General features: G+C 44.6%; 1 non-coding gene and 1 pseudogene across 1 annotated transcript; both read left to right on the forward strand.

The window, feature by feature from the left end:
• The first annotated feature begins 3,914 nt into the window (after positions 1–3,914).
• On the forward strand, positions 3,915–4,070 carry LOC133398718 (U1 spliceosomal RNA; annotated as a pseudogene).
• A 1,277-nt stretch (positions 4,071–5,347) lies between these two features.
• On the forward strand, positions 5,348–5,538 carry LOC133398719 (U2 spliceosomal RNA). Its single transcript, XR_009767998.1, has one exon. It is a non-coding gene; the product is annotated as a U2 spliceosomal RNA (small nuclear RNA).
• The last annotated feature ends 19,724 nt before the right edge of the window (positions 5,539–25,262 follow it).

A 25,262-nucleotide genomic window follows, 5' to 3' on the forward strand; every position in this document is an offset into this window, starting at 1 on the left:
GGGAAGTTGAATCTCAGATTCAGGAGGAGCAGTGTGGTTTTCGTCCTGGCCGTGGAACAGTGGACCAGCTCTACACCCTTGGCACGGTCCTCGAGGGTGCATGGGAGTTCGCCCAACCAGTCTATATGTGTTTTGTGGATAGTGGAGAAGGCGTTCGACTGTGTCCCTTGGGGGGTCCTGTGGGTGGGGTGTGCTTCGGGAGTATGGGGTACCGAACCCCCTGATACGGGCTGTTCGGTCATTGTCAAAGTTTGGTCCGAATATCCGGCAGTTAGTCGGACAGGTTTCCGGTGAGGGTTGGACTCCGCCAAGGCTGCCCTTTGTTCATAACTTTTATGAACAGAATTTCTTGGTGCAGCTGAGGCGTAGAGGGGTTCTGGTTTGGTGGCCGCAGTATTGCATCTCTGCTTTCTGCAGAAGATGTGGTTCTGTTGGCTTCATCAAGCCGTGACCTCCAACTCTCACTGGAGCAGTTCGCAGCTGAGTGTGAAGCGGCTGGGATGAGAATCAGCGCCTCCAAATCTGAGACCATGGTCTTCAGTCGGAAAAGGTTGGCGTGGCCTCGTCGGGGATGAGATCCTGCCTGCCCCAAGTGGAGGAGTTTAAGTATCTTGGGGTCTTGTTCACGAGTGAGGGAAGAATGGAACGGGAGATTGACAGGCTGATCAGTGCAGCGTCTGCAGTGATGCGGACTTTGTATCTATCCGTTGTGGTAAAGAAGGAGCTAAGCCGAAAGACAAAGCTCTCCATTTACCGGTCGATCTACGTTCCTACTCTCAGCTATGGTCACGAGCTGTGTGTCATGACCGAAAGAACAAGATCCAGGATACAAGTGGCCGAAATGAGTTTCCTCCGCAGGGTGTCCGGGCTCTCCCTTAGAGATAGGGTGCGAAGCGCTGTCATCCGGGAGGATCTCAGAGTAGAGCCGTTGCTCCTTCACATCGAGAGGAGCCAGATGAGGTGGCTGTTGCATCTGATTCGGATGCCTCCCAGACACCGAGAATTGAAACTCCTTCTGACAGGGGATTCTGCCAGAGATTCCCAGCAGACCATAACAATACGTTTGGGCCTGCCACGTCGGACCGGCATATTCCTCCACCATCGGAACCAACTCACCACAAAGGTGGTGATCAGTTGACCGCTGCGCCCCTCTCTTCACCCGAGTGTCCAAGACATGGGGCCGCAGGTCCGATGACACGACCACAAAGTCGATCATCGACCTGCCACCTCGGGTGTCCTGGTGCCAAGTCCATGTGTGGACACCCTTATGGTTGAACATTGTGTTGGACAATCCGTGATGAGCACAGAAGTCCAATAACAGAACGCCGCTCGGGTTCTGATCGGGGGGGGGGGGGGCGTTCCTCCCAATCACGCCCTTCCAGGTCTCACTGTCATTGCCCACGTGAGCATTGAAGTCCCCCAGCAGAACGATGGAGTCCCCAGCGGGAGCGCTCTCCAGCAGCCCCTCCAAGGACTCCAAAAAGGGTGGGGACTCTGAACTCCTGTTTTGTGCATTGGCGCAAACAACAGTCAGGACCCGTCACCCAACCCGAAGGCGGAGGCAGGCTACCCTCTCGTCCACCGGGGTGAACCCCAACGTACAGGCGCCGAGCAGGTGTGGGTATATTTATTGCCGAGCAGGTGTGGGTATACTTATTGCCGCCCGGCTCGGCGCCTCTCACCGTGGGCAACTCCAGAGTGGAAGAGAGTCCAACCGCTCTCGAGAGGACTGGTACCAGTGCCCAAGCTGCGTGTGGAGGAGAGTCTGACTATGGTCTGCGCGGACCAGCTCGCTCCAGTCTTCACCCAGATCTTCAACAGATCTTTGGAAATGTGCGAAGTTCCATCCTGTTTCAAACGCTCTACCATCATTCCAGTCCCCAAGAAACCTGCAATCTCTGGTCTGAATGACTACAGGCCTGTCGCTTTGACATCTCTGGTCATGAAGTCCTTTGAACGTCTCGTGCTGGACCACCTCAAGAGTGTCACAGGTCCCCTGCTGGACCCCCTGCAGTTTGCCTACCAAGCGAACAGGTCTGCGGATGATGCAGTCAACATGGGACTGCACTTCATCCTAGAACACCTCGACAGTGCAGGGACCTACGCGAGGATCCTGTTCGTGGAATTTAGCTCAGCGTTCAACACCATCATCCCTGAACTCCTTTCAACCAAGCTTCTCCAGCTCAGCGTCTCACCTGCCATCTGCCAGTGGATTTACAGCTTTCTGACGGGCAGGACACAGCAGGTCAGGCTGGGGGAGGCCACCACAATCCACACGCAGCATCAGCACTGGGGCGCCCCAAGGTTGTGTCCTCTCTCCACTGCTATTCTCTCTCTACACGAACGACTGCACCTCAGCGAACCCGACAGGGTGTACCCCGCCTCCTGCCCGAGGAGGCTCCTGAAGTTTGCAGATGACACCACTGTCTTCGGCCTCATCAAGGACGGTGACGAGTCTGCATATCGACAGGAAGCGGAGCGGCTGGAGCTGTGGTGCGGCCGACACAACCTGGAGCTGAACACGCTCAAGACGGTAGAGATGATCGTGGACTTCAGGAGGCATCCTTTGCCACAGCTGCCCCTCACGTTGTCCAGCTGCCTTGTGTCAACCGTCGAGACCTTCAAGTTCCTGGGAATTACAATCTCTCAGGACCTGAAGTGGGCGACCAACATCAACTCCGTCCTCAAAAAGGCCCAGCAGAGGATGTACTTCCTGCGGCTTCTGAGAAAGCACGGCCTGCCACCGGAGCTGAGGCAGTTCCACACAGCGGTCATCAAGTCAGTCCTGTGTTCTTCCATCACAGTTTGGTTTGGTGCTGCTACAAAAAAGGACAAACTCCGACTGCAACGGACAATCAAAACTGCTGAAAGGATTGTCGGTACCCCCCTACCCACCATTGAGGACTTGCACGCTGCCAGAACTAAGACAAGGGCGTGCAAAATCCTCTCGGACCGTCTGCACCCCGGTCACCAGCTCTTCCAGCTCCTTCCCTCAGGTAGGCGCTACCGATCAACGCAAACTAGAACTAGTAGACATTCCAACAGCTTCTTCCCTCTTGCGATCAACTTCTTAAACACCTAACCTATAATTCCATTACAACAAGCTGGAAATTTTTTGACTTGAGTTCGTTGTCACATTTCTGTGGGGCCAATTATGTATTACTCGTGCACTCACTGTAGTTGTCTCGCCATGCTGCACTATTTGCATATACTGGCCACTCATGCCAGAGTAGCATCTGCTCCATTTGCACACTGATTGAGGAGTATCTGTAACATTTGCACAACCATCATTGTCCCAGATGATCGCACTACTCGTTACTTTAAACCGCATACACTCCTTGAAGTCTCAGCGCCCTTTGCACAATGGTCATTGCACCGGACTATTGCAATATTAGTCATTCGAACTGCTCTAAGTGCTAGAGGACTGCATCTTTTTGCACAATTGTTTTTTGTCAATGTCTTTATGTCCCCAAAGTGTTCTGTAAATTGACTGTCTGTTGTACTAGAGCGGCTCCAACTACCGGAGACAAATTCCTTGTGTGTTTTGGACATACTTGGCAAATAAAGATCATTCTGATTCTGATTCTGATTCTGATCTCGTCGGAACTTCTCGACCTCACACACCAGCTCGGGCTTCTTCCCTGCCAGAGAGGTGACATTCCACGTATCCTCGAGCCAGCTTCTGTAGCCGGGGGTCGGAACGCCAAGATCTCATGATGGGTATCCATCTACTGTCTCAATTTAAACTAAAATTCTCAAATAGGAAGCATATTTGTTCATGTATTAGCACACAGTAGCGTTTCATCTTGCGTATGTTCCGGCTTGCCCCTTACGTATATGGTTGTTCACATGCTCAAGATGACACCGTCGCTTGACATAGCGTGCGTGTGAATGACTCGCGCTGAGTCCAACTCATACTTACCTGGCAGGGGAGACACCATGATTGAGAAGGTGGTTCACCCAGGGTGAGGTTCAGTTATTGCACTCCGGTTGTGCTGAATTCCCCAAATGTGGGGAATCTCAACTGCACAATTTTTGGTCGTGCGGGACTGGGTTGGCGCTCTCCCCTGATCATTGGTTGAAAATAATGAGGATGTTATTCATTGTAAATGCTGTAGTGTGCATCATATGACGCTATGGTACTGCAGTATGATGTAGTTTCTAGCATACATGGGTTTGTTCTGAGTTGAGTAGAACATGTTAGTAATGATGAGATGAAGCTTCATAACATCGTAACGCTTCGGTCATTGGTTTCGAGTCATGGTCCATGTCTTGATGCTTTATGTGCACACGAAACCACCTGCTGGCCATATGTATAATCACAGGCAACTGTATCTTCGGCCACGTATTGTGTGATGCATTGGAATTTGGCATTTTTGTGGCTCTTGGAAATTACTTATGAATGACAAAAAAAATGTTTGATCAAATATTGTGTCGACATGAAATAATAAAATATTGTTTCAACGTACTCTGTGTGTGTAACTGGTCACGGTAGTGATCATATACAGGTAAATAAAAAAAAATGGAAAACTCAATTGATTTCAGTACTCATACAGAGAAATTCTTTAAACACTTGTTTGATAGTCGTTTGTTACGTTATATTCTAGATTCTAGAGGTGGTGAATTTGGAGCTGTCATTAGCTTTAATAAACTATCCTCAAATTATTCATGTATAAATGAAATATTTCAGTGTGTGTGGTGCATCTCTATAATATGAGTTTCACTTTTTGAATTGAACTACTTCACTAAATTAAGCTTTTGACACTATTATAATTTATTGAGATGTACCACTATGGCAGCTTGTGTAATGTGTTGGTCAACGTTGGAGAATGGCATACCATAAACCCACATATTCATGGAGCTGCTTGACAGGGTCTATATTGCTGTGTCGAAGTGTAACCCATCGTGCCAAATTCTGAACCACTTTCTGAAGCAAGAAACAGGAAGTAGTTGAGCGAGGCAGGGCCAATGATGTTTTTTCGTCAAAATGTTGAGCAAACAGCTATTCAGCTTGTGGCCACAAAATTATACCAGCAACCGATTGTAATTACAAATAACTCATTATTTCTCTAGTTGTTTAAGACTTAATACACGGCTAAAGAATATGCAAAGGATATATCTCCGCATTCTATTGAGTCGACGTGGACCACGTGACCAAGGAGCACGGGCATCTGACAAAATTATTTCGATATAAACGTTGAAAAACAACACAGTTGACATTCGTTTCATAATTGTTGTTTGGCGTGTCCATATGTGACTCATCTGTGATTATCATGTCGATACGTGCCACCATAACTTTGGCTTGTAGGCTGGAGAATGAGGTCGTCTTTTCTGGCATTATGTTGGCATCGCTTCTCGGTCTTTTGGCTAAGATCAAGTGTAGTATCTGTTCTTATAAGTTTAATATCTGATACGTTCCCTATCCGGGGACCATATATGAAATTGATTTTTGGAACTGGGAGATGGAATAGGGGCTTGCTCCGTCCACTCCACGCATTGACCTGGTATTGCAGTACCTCCAGGAACGGTGCACCCCCACAACTTGGTCAAAATAAATATCAATTGAGCCATCAATCCAATGACTTGAACTATATATAATGCAGTGAACAGAAGGCAAACAAGTAACTCTGGGGTCTGTCTGTTATTCTGACTTTCAGTATTGTACGGCGGCGTATTAAGTTTGGACATGGAGCATCGGAGAAAAGTGACAATGTTAATTCCTTGTTTTCTGTAAACAAATACACAGAGCAGCCCAGTCTGGCTGGTGGATGTCATGGCAGGCAATAGGACTTTAGCGGTACAGCAAACCCATTTGAAACTGCATTTAAAAATATAATATACTGTCCATGTTTTGAGAGGCTTTTTAAAAAAATAAAATAATTCAATTTATATTAAAGTGGGTCTCGACCCATATCCTAAACTTAAGAGAAACCCGCCTATGACCTTTTGAAAGGTACACTTTTGAACAATGTTCAGGTGTAACACCTTTGAGAACTTGTCTTACAGCTTTCATCCGATTGACTTCAAACTTGGTCAGTACCATCGCAACACCTGGGACATTAAGTTATCAAAAGATTTTTTTTCTGACATACTATATGACAGTGGCGGCTTTTAACTGAAGCTTTTCTCATGTCGCCACAAAACAGGACACGGTGACAGTTCATCAAAGACCTATTTGCCCTACGTTGCACCTACGCCTACGAAAATTCCTGCACGTGTGTAGCATCCCGAAAACAAACAAACCAAATTGTTATTTCAAACCATATCCTAAATTCAACAGAAAATGGTCTACAACCATTTAAATGTAATATTCATAGTACTTTAATGTCCCACAATAATGATCAACAATGGATACACTAGTGTAGTAGGCCTAAGAGTTAAATATCCCTCATGCAGCAACTGTACAAATTATGGATAACAAAGACTAGAGGGCTTGATGTTTGAATTTCAACTCTTGGTCGGTTTGAATTTATCCCAGTTATCCCAGTTACTGGTTAAAGTGAATCTGTCATATGTTGTTCTGACTTATTGACCTATTTAAGGCTCTAATTACCTCAAATAATAATTTCCACTTTGTTTATGTGTGTGTGTGTATGCGTGTGTACATCCATCCATCCATCCATTTTCTGAGCCGCTTCTCCTCACTAGGGTCGCGGGCGTGCTGGAGCCTATCCCAGCTGTCATCGGGCAGGAGGCGGGGTACACCCTGAACTGGTTGCTGGCCAATCGCAGGGCACATACAAACAAACAACCATTCGCACTCACAGTCACACCGACGGGCAATTTAGACTCCACACAGGCACGGCTGGGGATTGAACCCGGGTCCTCAGAACTGTGAGGGTGACGCTCTAACCAGTCGCTTACTGTGCCGTCAGCGTGTGTACAGTGGGGTAAAAAAGTATTTAGTCAGCCACCAATTGTGCAAGTTCTCACACTTCAAAAGAGGAGGGAGGCCTGTAATTTTCATCATGCGTATACCTCACTTATGGGAGACAAAATGAAAAAAAAAACATCCAGAAAATCACATTGTCTGATTTTTTACCGCTTACCTTTTTTACCGCTTATCCGGGTCGGGTCGCGGGGGCAGTAGCTTTAGCAGGGACGCCCAGACTTCCCTCTCCCCAGCCAGTCTCCCCCAGCCACTTCATCCAGCTCTTCCAGGGGGATCCCGAGGCGTTCGCAGGCCAGCCGAAGGACGTAGTCTCTCCAGCGTGTTCCTGGGTTGTCCCCGGGGTCTCCTCTATTAGCAAATTATGTTGGAAAATAAGGATTTGGTATATAACAAAAGTTCATCTCAATACTTTGTTATATACCCTTTGTTGGCGATGACAGAGGTCAAATGTTTTCTGTAAGTCTTCACAAGGTTTTCACACACTGTTGCTGGTATTTTGGCTCATTGTCATGCTGAAAGACCCAGCCACGTTATATCTTCAATGCCCTTGCTGATGGAAGGAGGTTTTCACTCAAAAACTCATGATACATGGCCCCATTCATTCTTTCCTTTACACGGATCAGTCGTCCTGGTCTCTTTGCAGAAAAACAGCCCATGGGCGTCCATGAAAAAGACGTTGCTTGGATGGCAGCATTTGTTTCTCCAAAACCTGTATGTACCTTTCAGCATGAATGGTGCCTTCACAGATGTGTAAGTTACCCATGCCATTGGCACGACCACAGCCCCATACCATCACAGCTGCTGGCTTTTGAGCTTTGCGTCCATAACAGTCCGGATGGTTCTTTTCCTCTTTGGCCTGGAGGACATGGCGTCCATAGTTTCCAAAAACAATTTGAAATGTGGACTCTTCGGACCACAGAACACTTTTCCATTTTGCATCAGTCCATCTTAGATGAGCTCGGGCCCAGAGAAGCCGGGGGCGTTTCTGGGTGTTGTTGATAAATGGCTTTTGCCTTTTGCCTTTAGCGTCCTCTTTCACGTGCACCCTCCCCGCTTTAACGTCCGCATGCTGTCCTCAGTCACGTCCACCTTTCCTCTATATAAGCAGCGTGTCGGCAGGAAATGCTCAATCAGTCAGTCAAGCGGATATATATATACATATACATGCAAAATGTATATTGTTCTATCAAAATATTGAAATAAATTATTTAGTCGTGTCCTTTTGTTGTTTCAGGTTTGGCAGCTGGGCTCATCCTCTCCCAACTTCACTTTGGAAGGCCATGAGAAAGGGGTCAGTTGCCTCGACTATTACAGTGGCGGAGACAAGCCCTATCTGATATCAGGGACTGATGACCGTCAGGTCAAAATCTGGGACTACCAGGTATAGCGTCTTTTTTGTTATTGTTTTTGTCCTGCTAACCGGAAATGTAAGCATGATATGAATGTTTAGCATGATACAGGCTTTTCTATCAAAACGATGCATTTCTCATGACTGTCCCATCTTATTGCCTCAACAAATAATTAGATTTCACACCGATCTTATTGGTATAGGCCGAAATTTTGCATTTTATGCTGCTTTAATGTCATAATTTGTCGATCCAAACAATGATGTCATTGATCGACTCCGGAAAAGACATTTACTCTGCGTCGCCATCGTGGACAGTATATTTGAATCCAAAAGCTAGTTTATTTTTAGCCTTGTTGCGTGTCTTTTGATGTAGTACTGAAAATATCTGACGGCCAATAAAGGTATTTAAAATAAAACTTTCAAAACACATGTCGGCGTGTCTGTCCCACAGACAACACATAATGCCCGGATCAGACTACAAGACAAATTTGCTCTTTCACGATTGCACTATGTCAGACAACTACAATAGAATCTTGTATTCCGATACCACCGCACCCGTTATTTTACAATCACTGGGCTTTACCTTGTCAACTGAAACGCGACTGGATACACTTGTTACCGTGGCGACGACAACAAGAGTGGATTATTTATTGTAAATAGAATGTTTTGAGCATTTAAGTACACAAGTATATACAGTAAATGAACAAGTCATTTAAATAGACACATTGCTCCATCTTGTGATTGGATCAGTGATTGTTTTTTTAAACTCGCTGATCGGTGATCGGCCCCAAAAATCCTGATCGTGTAAAACCTACAAATAATTAGGGATGTCCCGAGCTGGTCTTGTGATCAGAAATTGGGGTGGATTACGTGGTTTTTCAGATGATCGAGATTGGGGAAAAACATCGGTTTGATACATTTTCTGACATTTTAAAGTGACAAAATAATCCAAAGGTACAAATATCTTTGCAAATGGAACAGTAATAGCTTTGTTTTATATTAAGACAACTTTTCGGGCTATTTTTTAGTACTGTCCATCCATCCATCCATTTTCTGAGCAGCTTCTCCTCACTAGGGTCGCGGGCGTGCTGGAGCTTATCCCAGCTATCATCGGGCAGGAGGCAGGGTAAACCCCGAACTGGTCGCCAGCCAATTGCAGTTTTTTTGTACTGGTATAATATAAGTGACTGAAAGAGACAGGCAGACTCCCTGAGCGTGCTTTAAATTGTTTAATGATACCCCAAGTGTAGTTTACTATAAAACTAAATGAAACAAAAAGAATTAAACGCACTATATATTTAAATACAAGACACCCATGATTGTTTTTGCCAACTTAATGCCAACACTCAATGGAAAACCCCATTGGCGGGCCAGCTAGAGTTACCATTACATCACTGGGGATTTACCTTCAAGTAACAAATATTTACTCCATAGTAACACATACAGATAGGTAATGTAACAATACACACAGTATTAATCTGCGAAAACTTAAATTAATTCACTGCCAGTCCTCCCCGTTAACATGGATATTTGAATTTAACAGCAGTCAATAGCAGTGAATGAGTTAATGTTTTATCAAACAGACAAACATGTTCCTGTTTTAGGTCAATTAGGATTACCAAAATTATTTCTGTTTGGTAATATATATATATATATATATATATATATAGATATAATTTTGATTTATTATTAATTGTACGTATCGGATCGGGACTCAGAATTGGGAGATATTTAACATTAAAGACTCTGACTTGGGTGCAAAAAAAAAAATGTGATTAGGACATCCCTACAAATAATTTATCTGGAATTTACTTCTGTTCTAGAATAAGACCTGTGTTCAGACACTGGAGGGCCATGCTCAGAATGTCTCATGCGTGAGCTTCCACCCAGAGCTGCCGATCATAATCACCGGGTCAGAGGATGGTGAGCTGCAATATCTCGTGTTCCGTTCTCTTCCAACGGCTATATTAATCTTTGCTTCGCACAACATTATCTCTCACTGAAGGTACGGTACGTATTTGGCAATCGAGCACATACCGCCTGGAGCGCACCCTCAACTACGGTATGGAGCGAGTGTGGTGTGCGTGCGTCCTCAGGGGGTCCAACAATGTAGCGCTGGGCTATGATGAAGGCAGCATCATTGTCAAAGTAAGTACAAGAACAGTATTTTTAATCATTGAAGTCACACAGCTCCTGCAAGGAAAATTTTCTTAAAGTGAGTTACAGTCATACCTTGGCGTACGAGGTTCATCCGTACAGGCCCCCCAAAAACACCACCAGTTTTGTTTTGTTTTGTTTTTTGGTGCGTTTCTGATAAAGACAAATACAACTAAATTGTATAAAAACATAATGAAACAATAAAAAGAGAATGTGAAGAAATAAACTGGTTTTATAAAGTGTATTACTGTACGTACTGTAGTATGTGTTGGAAGTGTGCCTTTAAGGAGCGTGGCTTCGTGACTGGTGTCAAGATGGTGAATGCGGGTGGACTTTGAGGTTAGGTTACGCTCCTGATCCTCTTGGCGTGAGTTGGGGCCTACAACAGCTCCTTATGGATGCTCTCATTTTGTGTTTGTGTTTGGCTGTTATTCATATTAAATTAACAGCTGAAAGTGCATCCTCAATTGTGGCTCTCCTTGCCCACTTGCAAGGGCATTACAGTACCTTAAAAGCAAAAAGTTGATCAAGCATGACTTTGTAACTCGAAAAATGTGTCATTTGGGGCACTCATCAAGATAGCACTGTACCTTGTTACTATAGTGTAAGTACTCTTCAATATCGCGCAGGTGATATAAGAGCAGTCTTCACATTCCTTTCATGCATACAGAAAAACCATTGCCGATCTCATCTGTTGTTTTCTTTTCAGGTGGGCCGCGAGGATGTCCATGTCAATGGACACCAGTGGGAAGATTTGGGCCTAGCACCGTCAAATACAGCAGGGCAACTTGATGGAAATGGGTGATGCTGAGATTAAGGATGGAGAGATGCTCCCACTGACGGTGAAAGACTTGGAAAGTTTTGAGATACTGAGGTGGATTTTTTTTCGCCTGTGGTTCCGAGTCGGAGCTCACCCGGGAGAACTCCGGCTTCCGTTGGGCAGGAATGAATGAAGACTTCGAGACACTTGCCGTTTGGGCTAATTTGATTTATTGAACAAGCCTTAGTGTCATAGCAGCTGCGTACAAAGCCAGGACAACGAAAAAGCCCCCGAAAACCCCTGGATCTCAGTTTATCAAGGTTTAATTCTCTGGGCGTGGAATTAGCCCCTCCCTGGGTGCACCCGGAAGATGGTCGTTCCTCATGACCATATTTGGAACCACACCCACCTGCTGGTGTTTCACAGTCCAGCTAAACTCACACCCGGTACTGTCATGTACGTGGTTAAGGCGAGGGCGAGTAACGCAAGGCAAGAACATGGTGGACCCAATTGCAGGGAAGCAGGGAGGCAAGGCAGGAGTGTGGGAGTCTCAAAATAATATTTAATCTTCAAAAAGGGAAAACTAAACAAAGTCCCACAACAGATACCAATCAAATCAAAGTAACAAAGAAACACTCGAATATCTAAAACTGGAAACAAACTATGACCTGTGAGTAAGACGTGGAATAGAAAGGGAGAATGACACCTGACAATAACATACCACAATGATAAAGACAACTGACGACTATGACATGGCAGAGACATGTGACAACGACAATGAACCGACAAGAACTGAAAGAAACCAGGGAACTAAATACAAACAGATAGACGAGACAACGAGGAACACCTGGACAAGACATAAGTGGCTGGAGAGAGCTGATTGGTCGACACAAAGCAGACGAGAACAGGTGGACACAACAACTTAATGAGCACACGACAAACATGGAACAAAACTAAACACAACCCAAACCAAAACACAGACATACCACAATGATAAGACAACTGACGACTATGACATGGCAAAGACATGTGACAACGACAATGAACCGACAAGAACTGAAAGAAACCAGGGAACTAAATACAAACAGATAGACGAGACAACGAGGAACACCTGGACAAGACATAAGTGGCTGGAGAGAGCTGATTGGTCGACACAAAGCAGACGAGAACAGGTGGACACAACAACTTAATGAGCACACGACAAACATGGAACACAGGAAAACATGGAACAAAACTAAACAACCCAAACCAAAACACAGACCATGACAGGTACCCTTATCTTATAAGATGCAAAACAGTCCTTTTTGCAGACCAGGACACCTGTTGTGAACCCAAGACCTGTTATTGTCTGGGCGGAGAAGGAAACCCATAATAAACATACAAATGGTTGAAGAAAGTCCTTTGATGTAGAACAACAAAGAAAAGACGGTTGACTTGAATACAGATCTCCAAACATTTGGCCCTCTCAAAGGAACTCTGACTATGGCACTATTGAAATATACTACACAGCACCACAAGAGGAAAGTGATTCAACCGTTTCATGCAGTGTGAGAGTGGGCAACAGTGATTGCACTTCAATGATTGTTCCAGTGTGGCTCTCTTGGGCAGCGGAGAAATGCCAAGAAATCAAAGCTAAGCTGGCAATTTTTTGACTTGAGTTCGTTGTCACATTTCTGTGGGGCCAATTATTTATTACTTGTGCACTCACTGTGGTTGTCTCGCCATGCTGCACTATTTGCATATACTGGCCACTCATGCCAGAGTAGCATCTGCTCCATTTGCACACTGATTGAGGAGTATCTGTAACATTTGCACAGCCGACATTGTCCCTGATGATCGCACTACTCGTCACTTTAAACCGCATACACTCCTTGAAGTCTCAGCGCCCTTTGCACAATGGTCATTGCGCCGGACTATTGCAATATTAGTCCTTCGAACTGCTCTAAGTGCTAGAGGACTCTGCATCTTTTTGCACAATTGTTTTTTGTCAATGTCTTTATGTCCCCAAAGTGTTCTGTAAATTGACTGTTTGTTGTACTAGAGCGGCTCCAACTACCGGAGACAAATTCCTTGTGTGTTTTGGACATACTTGGCAAATAAAGATGATTCTGATTCTGATTCTGATTCTGATATTCCCCCCTTTAATGAGATCTCCAAACTCATTACAAGACAGAAGCAGCAACTAACACCTGGCAAGAAACAACAAACCAGCGTTCGCCCAAAAAGATAACCTATTATATACAATTTGGACAAATCTACTTGGTCAAGAAAGCCTATCATGCGCTAAGGCATATACTTAAGGTTAACCATTAACTTGGAAAAACAATTATCCTAATAAGGCCAAATCACTCCCTGCGTCCCCTTGTCGCCTCCTGAGGTCATACGTGAGTACCAAACAGCCAAATAAACCAAATCTCCTTCCCGCGAAGAATAACGACACGACGCTCGCCAATCCTAAATGTAGGCATTTGTATGTGCAGCCTCGTCGGAGCGCCAAGGATTCGCGGCTCTCAGTCGAAAAACCTCTCTCTTCAGAGACGAGGAAAAGAGAGAGAGCCATAGGAAGCCTCCTTCAGAGCCCCTTGTAGCAAATCGCCCAAGGGGACCCTGACACAGATGACAAAACATACACAACAGAATAATACAATTATTGAAATAAATGAACAAAAACAGAGTAAACCACAAAAATACAACTGTGGAAGCAAACATAAAAATACACACAAATGAAAATAGAAAAACTCATAAAGGTGGTCTCCCTCCATATGGTCTACAGTTCGTGACATTAACAAAATTCAGAACCCTTCCGCCCATGGCCCGCTGTCCACAATCACAGTACATGAACAAGTCCCAGAATCCAGGTTTATACAAGCGGGACCCCAAACAGCTCCAGAACACTCCTGGAAAAACAAAAACATCTGCCAATATTTTGCAACAAAATCAAACATAATACAACAAATTGTCAAATGGATATCAAACAATGCAACATATGGAGGGCAGTCATGTCCACAGAGCTGGAGCAGACACAGTAGGGGGAGTCGTTGAATCCTTAAGTGCCAATACCCCCCTTGCATCGCCTTACGCCTCCAAACCACTGTGGACATGACTCCTGTGCGTACCACAGCTGAATATTATTGTTTGAAACAAAATAGCATGAAGTTAATCTGGGTAAAGAAAATGACCTAACTTCCACTTAAAAACAATCCACAAAAGTTCCCATTAGATATGGATCTAGTACCGTGGACTCCATTGATACCACGTCACCATTAGTTTCACACCCCTTTCATACTGGCAATTGTACCTTGACTCCCGGCATTACAACGCCAACCCACCTAAAGATCATGTCCTTTGCAAATGTGAGCAGCAAGGTGCAGAAGCAAAACATCACACACAAAGCCAATACGAGCGCTGCTAAAATTTGAACAGCAGTTTTCCTTTTGACATCAGACTTTATGGGATCTTGATTCCGTCTACTGCCTTTAGAGGAAACAATACTTCCTTTAATAGTTAGCCCTTTAGAGGGGGCTCTAACTCGTCCTTTGTCTTCGACCAGGTCGACTAAATGGGTATTATAGGTTATCTTTAACCATTTAGTAAGGTCACCTCGACTATTCGATAACTGTCTGATACAAGAACCTGTATATGGTCCCCAGTCTGTGGTTTGGACACACTGCAGTCACCTTTGACCACAACCCTCCCCACAGTATTAAACAACAAGAAATTATCGTCTAAAATTAACCTTGGCAGATCAGGTTATTCTCATGATTATCTTTCCACTCAGCACCTTGTTTACAAAGATCAGTATCATATTGCGGACACCCACATGGTAGTCAAATGGAGTTCCCTTCAATTGGTTTTACCATATCAACAAAAGTCCACAAATAGTTCCCGCATTGCCCATTGGGTGTTGGAATGTAACCTGGAGGTGTCAGTCATCACCCCTCTCCGGACATTGTCTTTCAGACATATGGTGCATCTGCCTATCCATCCATTCATTTTCTGAGCCGCTTATCCTCACAAGGGTCGCAGGAGTCCAGCTATCATCGGGCAGGAGGCAGGGTGCACCCTGAACTGGTTGCCAGCCAATCGCAGGTCACATAGAAACACACAACCATTCGCACTCACATTCAAACCTACGGGCACTTTAGAGTCTTCAATTAACCTTCCATGCATGTTTTTTGGGAAGTGGGAGGAAACCGGAGTGCCCGGAGAAAACCCACGCAGGCACGGGGAGAACATGCTAAGTCCACACGGGCGGGGCTGGGGATTGACCCTCTAACCAGTCATCCACCGTGGGGTGGATAAAGGGTGATAAAGGAGTTTATATTAACCCTTTAAGGTCTGGGAAATTTTAGCACCCCGAATTACCACCCGGCTACACCTTCCCCCTTCTAAGGATTTTGATGTCATCATCAAAATTTAAAATGACTAAAGCAGTCTGACTGTTAACAGATGAGTGAAAATTTGAACAAGTGAAACACAACGCCATGGGGTGGCACCAACTGGTGTGACAGGAACTCCTTCTCGAGTCCTTGTATACTCTGGGCTTGCCAAGTTCATCATAGCTCAGCTTGACTACTGGACGGTTGACCCTCCTTGGGCGTGCCACCGTTTGGACTTCCACCTCTCCCACATTCATTGGGTTAGGGTCTGCTTCCCCTTCTAAACAGTTGCCCACTGGAGCAGCCTTGGGGGGCGGAGTCTGAACATCAGTTGCCTCTGGCTCTGGAGCAGCCGGAACTTGTCTTTCATGTTCTGTTGCCATGATGACGGGTTGGGAGTGCTTTGTCGACATTTCAGCAGTTTGTGTCAGCAGTTCGTCCCGGTAAATTACAAATGGTCTTGTACAAATCACTTCCTCACACTCTGACACCGATGAGGTGGCTTCTTCCTGGTTGCTTGACAACCTCGGGTCTTTGGTCTTCTGTTGTCGTGACCTGGTTACCGGTTTTGGTAGAGATTCCTCTTGAACCCTTTCCACAGGGAGTCGTACAAGATAACCGATGGGCAACAGATGGTTTCGATGGACTGTTTTTACTGAACCCATACCTCTCTTGATCTGCTTGATCTGGTACACGGGTAAATTAGGCATTTTCTCCACCACAACATATGGTGAGGGCCTCCATTTACATTTGAGTTTGTGCTAGTCTTGAACGGCAAAATGTCTGAGCATTACTCTGTCACCTCTGTCGAGTACTTGCTCTTTAACGTGCTTGTCATTGGATTTCTTGTTTCTTTGATGGTTCTTGTCTGACATTTCTTTGGCAAGAGTATATGCTCTTTTTTTAGCTTGGCAACATACTGATGAAAGGACTTTGACTTTTGTCGACCATACCACAACAGAGGTCCACCGGTAGCCGAGCCTCACTGTCAAACATTAGCAAGTAGGGCGAGTAACCAGTTGCCTCATTTTGTGCACAATTGTAAGCATGGACTAACTGACTTATCTTTTGGCTCCACTTCTGTTTGTCTCTTGGGTCAAGAGTGCCAAGGATTGACAAGAGCGTGCGGTTGAATCTTTCTGGTTGAGGATCTCTCTGAGGATGGTAAGGAGAAGTTCTTGACTTGCGAATGTCTAGCATGTTCAGGAGGTCGTGCATCAGTATGCTTTCGAAATCACGCCCCTGATCCGAATGTCTTCGGGCAGGGAGACCATAGTGAACAAAGTAACGCTCACACAGTGTCTTCACTACTGTTGTTGCTCTTTGGTCCTTGGCGGGAAAAGCTTGGGCATATCGGGTTTAGTGGTCTGTCACTACAAGAATGTTAGCATAACCTTGGGAGTCAGGTTCAAGTGACAGTTAATCGATACATACAAGGTCAAGAGGGCCTTGGCTTGTGATCTCATTTAACGGAGCAGCTCTTTGGGGCAGTGCTTTACTAGTGATGCATCTCCCACAAGTCTTTACATACTGCTCAACCTCAGATCCCATCTTCGGCCAGAAGAATCTAGCTCTGATGAATTCGAGAGTCTTGTCCACGCCCAAGTGTCCAGACTCGTCATGCAAGGATTTCATGACCATGGCAACATACTCTTTGGGTAGGACTAGCTGATGCACTTCAAATCCATGTCTTTCTTCTATAGAGAAGTTTATCTTTAACAACGAGGTTTTGCATCACTGTGTTTTTTTTTTTTTTTTTTTTTTAATTTTCCCTTCTCTCTTTTTTTTGTCTGTTCGGCTGTTAGGCCAAGCAGAATTTTATGCCGGAACAGTTTTACTGTGTCAGAGTGGAGTTTTTAAGCTTCTGCTGTGGTTTCTTAGTATTATAATTGAAGTTTATTGAGAATCAGAGTCGATCAGTCGAACAGAACAAAGAGTCGGGTACTCTCTAGTTGACAATGGTGGACCACCACTCAGTGACTGTTTAACTGGAGCAATAGTGGGGTCCGTGTCTTGAGCTCGTATGAGGTCTCTGTGACTGAGTTGCGTGAGTAAATCCAACTCCAGCCGAACTGGGTATGTAAAATACTCCGGGATGCCTACAGGAGACATTCCAACCGACTCAGCAACAACTGCGGGCATCTCTTTACACTTGATGGGTTTACAGATAGCTTTGATGCTTTCAGAGGGAATAGTCTGCCCACCTTCCTCGGTAGAAGGAAGGTGATTGCATGACAGTGAATCCGCATCTATGTAGAAAGAGCTGATAGCCAACGATGCCCCGTAGCATTTAGTTTTGCTTGTGAGGGGGTTGTTATCGGTTCTCACAGTAAAATTAGCTCCATATAGGTAATCGTGGAACTTGTCAACCACAGCCCACTTGAGCGCCAAACACTCGAAATGGTGCACAGGGTAGTTTTTCTCTGAAGCACTCAACTTGCGACTTGCGAAAGCAACGGGTCTTAAGCCTTCCGGATACTCTTGGTTGAGGACAGCGCCAAAACCATGGAAACTGGCATCAATGTGAAGCATGTAGGATTTGGTTGGATCAGCGAATGCCAACACCGGTGAATTTGTGAGGCACTGAATGATTGTCTGAAATGCTTCTGAGCAGGACTCATCCCACCGGTCACCAAAGGGCTCTTTGACCTTGTAATAGGTCTGGTCAGGTGACGGAGCGGACGTTCTTCTCTTTTGTGTTGGAGGATACCCTCTGCACAGTTCTGTGAGTGGTCGAACTATGATGGAGTAGTTTTTAATAAATCTGTGGTATTATCCACAGAACCCCAGAAAGGACTGCAGCGATGGGAGATCTGTGGGTTGCTTCCACCTCATCACAGCATCAACTTTGGCTAGGTCTCTGGCAATACCATGCTCTGACACAATATGCCCAACGTAAGTGACTTGGGTGCGGCAAAACTAACACTTGTCCAGAGACAACTTGAGACCTGCTTCTTCCAGACGCATAATTACCTTGAGTCTTTTTTCATGTTCCTCCAAAATTTTACCACACACGATCAAATCATCCAGGTAAACAATTACTTCAAGCAGGTGGATGTCACCAACGGCTTTTTCCATTCGTCGCCAAAATGTTACAGGGGCCCCTGTGATTCCCTGAGGCATCTGTTCAAACTGGAAGAATCCCATAGGACATATGAAGGCAGTCTTCTCCTTGTCCTCTGCGGCCATCGGAATTTGATAATAGCCGCTGCGCAGGTCTAACACAGAAAACCACTTGTATGATCCCAGCCGCCAGCAGCCCTTGAAGGTGGCACCGGAGATCATCCAAGTCAGCAGGAGCTGTGTTATCGCTTAAACAAATGTAATGCTATACTCCTTTTGCCAAACCTACATCCCATTCCTCAGTAGAAAACACACTGGGGTGCTGGGCAAGTGTTTGGCTGAGTCTTACTTTCCATTCCTCGCTGATACGGGAGTCCCTGAAGTCAAACAAAGAAGGACATGACAGAGGTCCATAGCTGGGACAGTTTCCCTATGGGGACTTGAAGTATCTGTTAGTATCTGTTACCACATCAGCAACATACAAATGAGCGAGGACAGTCCCTATTGGGATGGCGGTTGGTTTTAGGGATTCATTTTGCAAAAGCACCAGGAACTTGTTAGGGTGTAGAAGCTTTGAAAACAATAGTGTTGACTGGACTAGAACACTTGGAGGGAGAGCAGGCGAGTAAGCACGTTCGGTGATTAGTTTACTGTCTCCAATGTCTTGCTTTTCATTTACTTTGCATATAGCAATGCGCTCAGTGCCAGGAAGTATGATCAGAGGACCCGGACTGATCCATTTAACCTCTGCCACAGGTGAGTCTTTGTCTCTAGTACTCTTGATGGCAGGAAAAGGGACATGGCAGGTTGTTCCCACTTGTACCTTTACTGAGTTGACACACTCCATGTCGTTTCTTTTTACTTTGGAGTGAGAAGGCCTGACTCCACTAACATTGGTGCCGATGAGGACCGGTATAGTTTCCGAACAACGAGGGTCAGGACATACTAGTGCCAGGACACTGACCGGCCGGACAGTGTTGGGCTTGGACTTTTGAGGCAATTCTATCTCAACTTGAATATAACCCTTGTACGGGTAAATGTCTTCTGACCCACTCAGGCCCCAAATGGCTAGTCACAGGGTTCAATGGTAGATGGGACAGGTTGGCAGCATACCAGCTGTCAAAGATGATGGTAATTTGGGAGCCACTATCAATCAGTGCAGTGCAGGGGTTGCCATTAATCTTTACTTGGGCAGTAGACTGTGGACCGACTAGTCCGTCTGGCAAGCTGTGGTACTGAGCCTACACAGCTTCTATTGGCAGTGGCATTTATTGTCTTTGTCTTGGCCTCATCAGATTTCTGGCTGTGTTTAGACTTTCTCTGAACTTGCAGTAATTTCTGTATGACTTTAGGATAGTTCTCTGGGGCAACACATTGAGTTGGAAAATGTCCATCTTCCCCACATCGGTAACAGAAGAAGTCACGTGCATTCCTGGCCACGAGGGGTTTTGCCTGCTGGGGCGTTGATGTGTCTCTTTGGTGGGGGCCAATTCGGGGATTGTACTTGGGCCTCACTGACATTGCGGATATTTGCTTTTGGAGCTAGACGACTTCTTTCTGTAGAGCTTGAATGTTCTTGTCTTCCGCACTCTCAGCCTCAACCGAAACTGGTGTCGGATGACTAGGAATGACAGAAGGCACAGTGAGCTTGTGTACTTGCGCTTTCAATTGGTGTCTTCAAGTCTCTGAGCTCAGTGTCTGAGGTTACTGTAGCAATTTTGGCATAAAGAGCTTGGGACTGATGTAGTCTGCTACGCGCAGATTCATGCGTCTCCTCTGACCGTATCTCATTTAGTAACTGCAAAAATGTTGAAGGATTGTCTAGTCCAGGGGTGGCCAACTAGTCAGAGACTAAGAGCCACTTTTTTTTCTGTGTTACTGCAAAGAGCCACATCATACACATGGGTACACATGAACATCATCTTTTAATCATGTATGCACGCATACACAGACCTCTGCTCAGCCAGATCTAATGAAAATAACCACACCAACATGATAATATCAGTAATTTTCAACAGTTAACATTGTGTGCACTGTCTCACACACACAAACTCTCAGTTCAAGCAAGTCCACAAACAATAATAGAATAATTTTCAATAACATCTTTCTCTTACTATGCTGCTTAGTGAGACTTCTGGCATTCCTTATCTTGAACAATCCTCTTCAAATCTGGCTTGTATTCTGTTGTTGCCACTCAAAGCAATTCTTTCAAATGAGTGTCAGTCAGAACAGATCGATTTCAGGGTAGAAAACACAGACTCGCAGACGTACGTTGACCCAAACATGGACAGTATCTTAAGCGCAGCTCGTTTGATGTTGGGGTATTTTTCAATTGGCACACTTTTCCAGAACTCAACGGCCCCTTCCCTTAAAACAGCTTTCAGTTGATCCTCCTCACAAAGGTCGATCATCTCCAACTCAGCCGGAGCCTCATCTGTGACGAGCGGGGCTTTCAAACAGTCTGTCTCCGCATTAAATGGGTCGACGAGGAACGTAATCTGTGGTCTTCTTCATATTTTCGTTTGGCTGTGCTTTTTTTCCCTGCCATTTCAAGAGGTAACTTGACGGAAATTGTTTATAGCACAAATGATGTCACACCAAAGATTCTCTCGTCGCTCGTTTGACGTCACTCAAACAGGCTTACATGGTCAGTGTGCCATCTAGCTGTAGGGGGAGTGAATGACAGCGCCAGCCAAGCATTTTTTACGCATGTCATGTGACAGCTCCTGAAGCGCCGCATGAAACTAGTTAAAGAGCCGCATGAGGCTCGCGAGCCGCGGGTTGGCCACCCCTGGTCTAGTCTCTTGCGCAACTTGAGATTTTAAAATCATTAAATTTGACTGAGTAGCACCTTTTATAAGATTGTCAAGCCGTGCTTTATGGATAGTTGTTACCTGTAATCCACCCTTTTGGACCACTTTGTCCAAGACTCGCTCCATGCGTCTCAGGAACTCGGAGAGTTTCTCCCCAGGGCATTGACATAACATTCTGAAGCCAAAAGAAAGCTCTTCACCACTTTCTGTAGTGCCAAACATATTCTCGAGTATGTTTAGGTAGTCAATAGCTGTTGCATTTGGATCATTAAATCGTACAGCTTGTAAAGCCTCCAGGGCAGGACCCTTTACACTTTCTATTATCCTCATGTTTTTTCTCTCTCCGGTCTTTCACATTCTTCAATCATAAATCTGGCTTGGTCAATCCAACTTTCCAACTGTTCTTCTCCTTGGGGTGTCGGTGTAACCCCCGAGAAGGTTCGCTGTCTTCTGTTGGAGATGTAGTCAGAGTTGTTTGGCTTGCTTGTCTGTTGCAAGACGTCACCCACAGCTCTGATGATAGCTTCAGGAGTAGATGTTTGAAATGGGGACAAAACACTGGAATCAGGTGGCAGCACATTTGGACAATCGGGGACGGCCTGGGCCGAGGTTCCCTTTTCCTGTTCAGAATATCCAAAGATTCTCCAAGGCATGGCAAATCTCTCGGGCTGGATGTCCATGGGAATAACATGCATGTTGACCTGCTCTCTGCACTCACACAGTACGGTTAAAGTTTGAGACTGCTGGTCATACATCCTTCCTCTCACACGGACTCTCCCAAGTGCTTTAATAGTCTGGAGTGCTTCTTCAATTACATTCACTTCCGCTTCTGGAGGAACTTCTTTCAACAGCACAGCATAAGCCGGATCTCGGCCTTCCCCAAGGCACCAGTTCTTCAGTTGAGCCATCACCACGCGTGGTGTAGTTACCGTGATCACTTGTTAAAACAAATTTTGTAGTAATCAAATTATTTTCACCTACTATGTAAAGTTATTAGCGTTGTTTTATCTAATCTAATTCAGAGCTGAACTTGTATCATTTGGGACAAAACGTTCACCCACACCCTCCTTAATATGATTTAAGACGGGAATAGCTACGAGTTTGAGATTAAGGCAGGTTTTCTTTTTTTTTTGCACTAATTTTGTTTCTCTAGGTCAGACTAGGGTTATGATAATTTACTATTAATATTAACCTACTCCAAATTAAATGAAATCCCAGCAGTGCCTCCAATTTTATGTAGCACCCATGCTACCACTCTGTGTGGAAATTACCTATGAATGCCGAGTGTTTGGGTTTGTTTGATGTCAGGTGGATACCATGCCACCTAAATAAAAGTATACGTCCGAATAACAATACCCAACTAAATAGCCTAGTTAGTTATAATAAGACCCAGAGAGGATGTAACTTTTAGGCAAAACCACGGCCGTATTTAATACATGCCCCAAAATACATAACAAATATGTTCACTAAAATTAATAATAACAAAAAGTTGCCCTGTATAAAAGAAAGTGTCCGACGTTCGCTTGGCTGGTTGTAAACCCCAGTTGGTGTGAATTCAAACTTATGAATTAAACCCAAAATAAAACATAAAACCTCTAAGTCAACCTGCCCTTAGTTGTCATTATAATACCATTCAATACACCGTATATAAAACACAACTACATATGCAGACGTCACACAAGTCTTAACAATGGCGTACAGGTAGGGTTTTACTCTTTTTTTTTCGTTTAGTGTTGGGCCCACTCACACACACTCACCCCACCCACAGTACTCACGCTCCAGAGCTCATGAAGTGAAATTGAAGAAACTGTTGTTGTAGAAACTGAGGGTGGTGTATAATTCCGCTGCGAAGACAGATGCAAGGAAAAGAACCCGGGTCCTCAGAACTGTGAGGCTGACGCTCTAACCAGTCGGCCACCGTGTAACCATTAATAATCATGAAAAAACATTCTGACAAAATATTCTCTTGGTATCAGTCGATTTCGGGAAATTAAAAGATATGAAAACCTAGTTAACAAAAGAAAACAGTAGTGTGACAACAGTGTTTAAGATAGATAGTCTTGCCTTGACTTATGAGTTCATATCATTCTGTGACCAATCTCGTAACCAGGGGTGGGTAGAGTAGCCAAATAGTGTTCTCAAGTAAGAATACTGTGGCTTGTGAACAATATGACTCAAGTAAATAGTAGTCATCCAAATATTTACTTGAGTAAGAAGGTACTCAATGAAAAAAAAATACTCAAGAGTAAATTCAGATTTTTTATTATTATTATTATTTTATTTTATTTTTTTAAATCAGAGCATGACCATCAGATACAGTTAAAAAAAATAATCATAACAAATGGGAGTCAACACACACCTGCCAACCTTTCAATTTTTAACTGCCAAAAAACCAACAACACATGCATTGGGCCCTCCAGAAACATTATTCGCTTTCTTCAATTAAATGACTTCATAAAGAAGCTGTTTGCTGAACAGACTTAGTGATTGCGTGTGCGACACCATAAGACAACAGGTCTAATGTTGACATAACCACTGCCAAAACGATAGAAACATCCGCAACTTATCACAAGGTCCATATATCCATTTTCTGAGCCGCTTCTCCTCACTAGGGTCGCGGGCGTGCTGGAGCCTATACCAGCTGTCATCGGGCAGGAGGCCGGGTGCACCCTGAACTGGTTGCCAGCCAATCGCAGGGCACATAGGAACAAACAACCATTCACACTCACAGTCATGCCTAGGGGCAATTTAGAGTCTCCAATTCATGCATGTTTTTGGGATGTGTGAGGAAACCGGGTGCCCGGAGAAAACCCACACAGGCATGGGGAGAACATGAAAACTCCAAACAGGTGGGGCCGGGGATTGAACCCGGGTCCTCAGAACTGCGAGGCTGACGCTCTAACCAGTCGTCCACCGTGCCGCCCTTATCACAAGGTGTTTTCTCAAATTAGAAGTGGGCTGAAATATTCAAGTTTGGCCAGTGACAAAGCTACGCTGCATGTTAAAGCTGTTGTTTTTTGGAGTCTGTAAACACAATCGCATGGCTATGTGTGTTTTTTTGGTTTTGTTTTGTTTTTTTACACCAAAATTTGTCTTTTTGATTGGCTCGCGAAGGCTACGTGCCCGGCCGGTCATGCGACTGCCTTCTGATTGGTAAATTGGAGTCAAATGACATGAGTGATGACAAACAGGCGACATCTGCGGAAGTCGAAGATGGAATCTAAAAATAGACACGCACAGGCGCACACGCAAGAATGGATAAATAAAAGTCGCAAACGTAAAAGTATCAATCTTTCTTCACATAAATACTCAAGTAAAAGTAAAAAGTATGGTGCATTTAAAGTACTCTGACAAGTACAGTTCCTCGAAAATGTTACTTGAGTAAATGTAACGGAGTAAATGTAACGCGTTACTACCCACCTCTGCTCGTCACCCAAAACACTCACATCTCAAATCATCCTCATTGAAATAAATGGATATGGCATTAATCTGTTCGAGAGCCCCAAAAGAAAACAATTTTCTATTGAAATTTTCAATAAAAAAATGTTTTTCAATTTAAAAAAATGTCAATAGTTTACTTTATAAAAAGATACAGTAATTACATAATTTAATGGAATGTAAAGAAACATTTTGCGCAAAATGATAAACAACCCTTAATTCTCTTTGTTTTATGTTTAGTGTGACATTTAAACTTCAAAGGGGAGTGGCAAAAAAACAGCTTGAAGCGTCTTTTAAAGAACTGATCACTCTCTGCCAAACTGCTGCTTGTTGTCCTTATTGTAAAGTTCATTGCCACCATAGCTGGCACTCATAACTCATTTTTTCAACAAGACAATATATCATGCATCAT

This window comes from Phycodurus eques, unplaced genomic scaffold (genome assembly GCF_024500275.1).
Source record: "Phycodurus eques isolate BA_2022a unplaced genomic scaffold, UOR_Pequ_1.1 contig_296, whole genome shotgun sequence".
Classification (NCBI taxonomy): domain Eukaryota; kingdom Metazoa; phylum Chordata; class Actinopteri; order Syngnathiformes; family Syngnathidae; genus Phycodurus; species Phycodurus eques.